Source organism: Ostrinia furnacalis, unplaced genomic scaffold (assembly GCF_004193835.3).
Source record: "Ostrinia furnacalis isolate ACB-3 unplaced genomic scaffold, ASM419383v2 OfSCF6554, whole genome shotgun sequence".
Taxonomy (NCBI): domain Eukaryota; kingdom Metazoa; phylum Arthropoda; class Insecta; order Lepidoptera; family Crambidae; genus Ostrinia; species Ostrinia furnacalis.
In genome coordinates, this window is record NW_021136793.1 from 290,696 (window position 1) to 298,760 (window position 8,065).

The following is an 8,065-nucleotide window of genomic DNA, read 5'->3' on the forward strand; positions in this document are numbered from 1 at the left end:
AGCTGTTGACAGAAGAAAATCAGAACCATTGCATCAATTTGCTAAGTGACCATCAGCATTAACTTTGAGCTGTCAAAAGAGACACGCAAACCTTCTTGCAATTTCAACCGAACCTTCTTTAAGTAGTTCAGTTTATTTACTTCGTGATCAGATTATGTTCTTCATTGTTGACATTACCACTGTTGTTCATTCACGATGCAATTCGGTATTGAGTGTAAACCGTGTGCAATTTACCTTCAACGATAGCACTGGTGCAGACAAGGAATGTAATTAAGCAACGCAAAGGCCGACCACTCGAAAGTTGGACGAGTTGCTGGATCCGGTTGTTCTCGCAGATCCGTTTACAGAACGCCTGCGTTTATAGAATTATATTGTTGCTAAGGTATGCGATGGTGTGGATAGGGCAAGGAGAACGGATCGATTGTCGGTGGATTAGTTAATGACAGGCTTTGTATACGAAGCTACGAGCATTTGTCATCGGTTTGGTATTTTGTTTTACCAAGCATGACACCCTTTGGTAGAGCGCACTTGAACTTAAATTCGTGAAACTTCCACTTTGTGATTTTAGAAAAGTGATCAAAATAGTCATATTTTTTTATTTACTTAGAAAGCCAACAGCATTTTTGTGAAATCGTGCTCGAAAATCTACAAATCTCCGATTCTCCAAGCAAATAAACCGATTAAGGGTTAGGGTTACAGGGGGCACAGTGACACACGGGGTACAGTAAAACAAGTTTAATATTTCTACCTCTTTTTATCAGTTTATTTTTACTGGCCTCACTGCTTTATTAAGCGTTCGCACTGCCATCATGGTGCAGTTGTCTTTCCTCAATTTGAAAGCTGCCTGTTGAATTATTGCAAAAAAACTGATTTTTGAAAGTAATTCGTATCTTTTTTCATGAAAAAGTTTTCGATTTTATTACTACACTGTTTACCAAAGGTATGTATGGCTATTTTTTTTAATAATTCTTGCATATTTCTTGTAATATTGACATCAGACGAAGGCCGGAGTTTATAACCTAAAGAATGTTATATGTTTTTGTGTTATTGAAGGGGGTCATGGGGTACAGTGAAACGGGGCACAGTAAAACATGTTTCAGTGTAAGATAAGTTTTTGTTTTTTGTTTTTAGAAAACACCACAATGGTTCGTAACCGGAAAAGAAAAACGGATATAGGGCTTCCTAATGAAGCAGATATGAAAGAAGCAGTAGCCTTAGTTGAAGGAGGTAAAACTTAGAGAAGCAGAAAATCTGTAAAATGTTAATTTTAGCACATTGTATAGGTATTTCAAGAAAAAAAAAAGAAAACCGAGAAGAAGAGGGACAGGTCGTGCGATATACGCCCAACTACAAAGTGCGAAGAGTGTTTACGGACTGTGCCCCAATCTGTTTCATAGTACCCCTACCCTAGTTTTATTGTACCCCAGATCTGGGGCACAGTACAACAAAAAATTGATCTCGAAAAAGTGCCAATAATTTAAGATTACTTATAGAAACATGTAGTTTGATATTGTTGATTATTAAAGGGATAGCTAATGTACATTTTCTTGAAAAGAGTTTATTAAAATAATGAGATATTTTGTTTCTATGAACAAAAAACGTTTTTTTGTTTCATTGTGCCCCACCTTACCCTACTAAATGCCAATAATATTAAATCTAACCAACTAAACAAGCGTAATCCTATCTATTTCTCAAGCGGCCTCCGTTCTGTCTTATTTATTGAACTTATTTCTTAATTGTTTAAGACGATTTCCATTTAATTAAGCGCTGACCTCAATCAGACGAACTCGAAGTTGGATTATTGTTATCCAATAAACCGGCTAACTTTATCTGGTCCAGACAAGTTTCATGGAACTTAAACATTAGCAGAAAGTTTCAATTGAGGAGAAGACCCAGTGAAATACCAACTACAAAAATGTTGGCACAACCTCAACTGTGAGAATAAACATCAACCTCAGATCATAGAAAGAGAATAGATATGAAGTCGCGCGTAACTACAACGAGAACCAGTGTCCCCACATTTCCCCCACCACAGCTCCCACACACACATTCAACTGTGTAAAAACAAAGCGACTGAGAGTCTACGACAACATGTGCAACCGGCTTAAAAGTGCTGTGATTGGCCAGAAGGCGTGCCTTATGGCCAATCAATGGCCGCGTGACGTGACGCACACTTTGAAAAAAGCAATTAGAGAGAAGAAAGATAAAATGGAGTCGATAAGATATCGATACTTTAAATCCTGGGGGCAAGGCTCGAAATTGGTTTAAAAAATGCTTGTATGAAAACCTTTTTATTATTATACGTTATTATTATGTTCTTTAACGATTTTTGCATAAAGGAGTCAGTTCCATTTTGTATGGACGAAAAACTCAGAATCAATTATTGGGACTAAATGAAGTTACCTTATATTAATTTACCCCAACCAAAGCTCAATGTCGTTATCGATGGAGTATAGAAGTTATAGACTGACAAAGTTTGTATGAAAAGTCATGGGTTAAGTAGGTACTTGCGATTTTTACCAGTATTTACAATATTGGTAATATATTATTATTTACTTTAATAATAATAACAGGATCACTGTAATTATTATTAACTACTATCGCGCATTAACTTTTTAATTATGGCGAAATTCGTACCGCCTATGTTTATCAAAAATAATGCCTATATTAGGCTTTCAACTAGCTCTTATAGTAATTACATAGTTGACAGTTACTAATCCCTTCTACTATTGTTATTGTTTTTGTAAAAACTTAAAAATCGCAAGCAACTCATGATTTTTTCATTCAAAATTAGAAAATAGAAAATAATAATTTACTTCTATTTATCGATAATAGGAAACCGTATTAGAACACGAGCCCTGCACTATGTTACGACCGGCACATGCGGCCGTACTGTGTATTTTCACGCGTCAGTGGATATCGGAAGAAATAAAATACATTGCGCAGTAGTTACGCATGACATAAAGTGGTTGCTAACTAAATCGTCAATGTACAACGTGTTTGAATTTTTATCACCACTAATTTCGATATCGCAGTAAATGTCACGGCACTGAATTCGTTCGTAAAAATATTTAGTTTTTTTTATTTATAAGCAAAATACCAATGGATTTGCAATACTTACATGTGGTAAATGACTTCATTGTTCCTGTAGTTCTTCGTTTCACTTATGTTATTGCACGTTACGACGCATTATCCAACAATATCGTAGAACATTTCCTCAGTACGACTGAATCGCGACTAACCTGGCGTCGCGGGCGATGTTCGTTTCTGGGCATATCGCGGAGACACGCGCCACGCCCCCGTTTCACATCTATTCCCTTCTATGATCTGAGACATCAACTGTATTACAAACGATTACATAAATATTCAGTAGTCACTGATTTGATAACCTTAACTTTGACTTTTAGATGAGGCCAGATGAGACATTACGCAAGTTGAAAAAACAGCACGTGAGAACGTCACACAACAATCACTTCGACACGTACTTTCGACGTAATTCCGAATTAAATTGAGTCATTACTATTAAAGAAATTGCTCGTAACCCTGTGAGCATTACTACCGGGAATTATTTAGTACACGCAACAACTATTACACAAACAAACTAGACAAAAAGCGGCCAATTATTTTTTGTATGTGGCATACCTCTGAGTTCATGCCGTTATGAACTACGCCGCCGTTTCGCTTGCTCTTTCCAACCCGTGATCGATGAGAGAGATGTCGGATAATCAAGTCCGCGCACGTTTCCATCTGAGAAATCGTGTCCCTATAGAGCCAGGTAGGTTGTGCCCATGGGCTTTTACGGTCAGAAAAAAGGTTTTCAAGTAAAAGCATGCGGTCTTCAAACGACGACCTTATCTGACTAGGTATCATTAGAAACCGAGCTTGAAGGAGCAGACTCTAATTGCTGTCATCATACCCGCAGTTAATGTTTAGGCCTTGGTAAAGTAATGAGCTGTTGAAACTCCAGCAGTGAATGATGCGTCAATTAAACCGCCCCAAAGCAGAAGATAAACAAGCGATCCCTTGAGTTTCATTAGCATAGCTGCCAATGGAGCTCGACGGTTGTCATCAATCATCGGCGTCTGGTTGAACAGGATTCCGAGTAAAACACTCATCGTCACATGTCCAAAAAAACAGCCGAACGTTTAAGGATCGAATTCCCGAATTGTGAACCGGTTTTGTGTCCCACCGTCCGTCACCCTTGAGACACTGAATGAATTAAAGTTTTTGAATACTTTCAAAAGACAAATGAGGAACGTAAAAAAGTAATGATCTAAGTTCTCATAGATGGAATTAATAATAGTTGAACGATCAAGTGTTCACAGGGGGAGAATCTTTCTTCAAAGGTATAATTTATCTCCAGACAACTTTATCGTGGCACTGTTGTCTGTCAGTCGTGGAAATTGTTTTAAAGTAAGCAAACAATCGGTTCAGGGCTCGGGGAGGGTTATTTATACAACAGTTATCACCACGGACTTAACGAGTGCGGCGCGCAGGCGCAAACGGAGACATGCACCAGACCAGACCATTTCTGGCGTTCTAAATAATAAACAAACTGACACTAATTATAACGGAGCTCAGAATTCCGGTGTGGATATAACTCTGCTTAAGGAAACACTAAAATTGAAAGGTCGAAAGAAACGATTACACAAGCACGTAAAAAAACTAAGCAAACATCACTGCTTCAAACCACAGAATTAGTTTCAATGTTAAACTAAAATCAGCAAGCAGTCATGCTTCTGTTCAGTCTATTAAAACATCAAGAGTTTTGAATATTTTAAAATTGTACATTGAAATCATTTATATTTTTGCTGCTATCTTTCCGGACGCTGTGAATCAGAAGTCTCCAATTATAATGACTGTATGCGTTTCGTCCATTTATAAAGTGTGAGTAATTCCAGTAAATAAACGAAACACAATGATTTACACCCGCAACAAAACGTCTAAAACACAAAAGAGATGCAACTCAGCCTGGAATCCGACACGTGTCCACAGAAACGTGTGGAGATAAAATTAATTTTATTTTTAGACTGTCGCTCGGATGTGGAGCTCAGTTGAAAAATATGATTCGGCATAGCTCACTCCGCATTGACAAGGCAATGCTTCAGTTGCAAACAATGGACCACACGCACACATAGAGGCTTACGCTCACAAGCGTCCCAGGGCTGCGACTGGCGAGAAAGTTGGACAGACCACAATACTACGTCGATGTGGTTTTATTGCAAGAGTTCGCTTTGCTCTAGTGCTTTTGTGGTAAACTAATGTACGCACATGTTTATTTGTTGGCAGGTCGATACAAGGTCCGCGTATGCGAAGTTAAAGTCTACCCGTTTGCGATAGAGTTCACAGTTCAAGCCGCATTTTGCCTCTCGAGATGGTTTCTTGAGACTTACCCGAACAATTTCCCGAGCCCCTCATGTGTGTCTGCTGGAGTCATTTGTTGTGCCAAAAGCAGAAAGTAAAAACGACAAAGGTAGAACACATCTAAGTGTGTTTAACTTGATCATGACCAATTACGATCATGAGTTGACGCAGTGGTTCTAAAATTAGTACATACACTCGTTGAAGGATACTTTATAAACCGCAGTTGGCCGCTAACACAAACCAGTTCTTTGTTACGAGATCATGAGTACAGCGAGCCGGCTGCGGCAACGAGCCCGCAACATGGCGGCTAACACGGACATTGGGTGCGATTCCGGGTTAGCAATGACTAAATCTAAACCTAGATTTTAAAAAAACGTATCAACGTACCTCATTTTGTTCAATCTAATTACTTTCTACATACATTTAAAATTGGTTTACTGAGAGAGAGGTTTACGGAGATTATTTAAACTCTCGGATCAAAACAGATTAACTTGAACACGCGTATGAATTTTGTAGCTGTAAAAAATTTATAGTGACTATAATTTAAATATGTTTAGTCAAAATTGAGCGCGGGAATTGGCCCCATCGAACACTATACTTACAGGCGTAATGCCGCCACTCAACTAATCGGATCTCGTGGCGGCCGTCCTTGCTGCGCAGAAATTACTCCAAACGAGGACGCGCCCGAACCACAACCAGTGTTCAAGCGAAACAAATCCAGACAACATCTCAATTTCAAATGTAACTGTTGCAACATAAAACAGTACAACACGTCGCCTACAAGAAACCTTTTAGAGTGATTCAGACGGTTCACTTGGGTGAACGTTTCAATAATGCATGAAATACAATTTAGAGATTGCAGAACAATACAAAACTTTGTCCCGGTTATGTTGGGCGCTGAAAATATGTGCATAAATATTGCTAGGTTAAAACTGAATGTAAATAGGTCAGTATAAACGGAACTGTGTTCCGAACTTGTTGTCCAACAAATGTGTGTTTTCGAACAAAACAAACAATGTCGTTCTTGCATCATTCAGTATTTGAACATTTGCCAATGTGTCTACACAAACGTGTGGATAACTTGTCTTTGAACCTGCATTAACAAGCATTAAAAATAGTTTCTGTTTCCTCTTGCACTCGTCTATTTTAGTATTACAGTGTACACGGTAGATGTTATTAACGTAATTCATCCGTCTCAGCTCGTGGAAACGAATAACCACTTCCAGCTGCTAAATGCATTAAACGGTCCTTAGGGCGTGTTTTCCATTACTTAACCCACGCGTTACAATTACAATTACGCTCCATGTTGGCTAACAGGTGATCAAATCCAATACCAGGAGGAAACCAGACCAGTTCTGAGGCAAACCCGCAAACGAAAATGACCGGGAAGTGATTCATAGGTTATTAGTGGTTAATAAACACGCAAATAACAAAGTCAATGAAATTCAGTTCATAAAACAAGAGGATATAGCGTGAACATGAGTCATGTGCATCCGAAATATTGTGAATGAACAACCGAACGTAGGACGATGTTCATGCAACCAGTTTTTAATTTGAATTCTTCTGCATTGGAAACTTTGGTTATAACGGTTTTATACTGAAACTTGACTCTTAAGTTTCGTAGTTTAATTACTTGGTTCTCGGTCCCAGACGCAGAAGTTCTAGTGATACTGTTTGAAGAATGTTGCACGAGGCGTCTAGTAAACTTGATTATTAATTACACTCAGCAGCTGCTTCCCTAGCTCATCACATTGAATATTCACTTAAAGGTGGACACGATATGCAATTACAATATTACCAGGCTCAGTCATGCACAGGAAGGTTCCAATTTGACTGCCCGCGCGACAATCGAAGGATGTGGAGTAACAAAGGATTCATAACACCGAGGCATGTGGCAATCAGAAATAATGACCACGTACGTAGGTGTATCGGTGAATATGTACATCGGGTCTTTCAATGTTAATGTCTGAGTGCGTGATTGGAATATTTGAGAGATATTGATATTGTCTGCCTGGTTAGTATAAAGTGTCTTTGGTATACAAAGGTGTTGAGTTTCGTGCAACGAGGGCGCCGGAGCGGTCGCAAATGGCTGAATATGCTGTCGAGTATCTGGGTGGTGCCAGCAGAACCTGTTTTGTGTGCTCGTTGACTGAAAGGTCACGTTTTAAGTTACAGGAGGTAACATCTTGGTACCGGGGCTGTTTGGATAAGAGTTGCGATTTAAATTTCATTAATCTGAGGTAAAAGTTCTGCTTAGATCGGTATTAGATTACCTACAGTAAGAAAGGTTGCGGCAAATTCACTAACTGTGTAAAAAATAACAACCTATCTGAATGTAGAATAAAATATTTAAAGTGTATAGAGGTGTAATAAGCCTTTTCCGTAACAAATTTCGGAAAAGGTCAATTTCCATAGTGCTGTAATAACAATAAATAATAAAGCATTTGTACGTTTTGAGGTCAGGGTAAAGTGGCTACTAAATAATTTATAAAGGCCCATACATTTTTCATTTTCGAGTATAATACAGTAGTTTTCTGACGTCGGTTCCGATTTACGCAATTTTTCGCCGTGCCATGTGAACCTAACCGCGGCAAATCGACAATGGTGCTTTCACGCTTTCACCGCGGGCAAAAATGTCGAACCGATCGAATGTGTGCGTGGCAACATGCAAATTCGCTTGAAATGCAACGTGACATGAGTG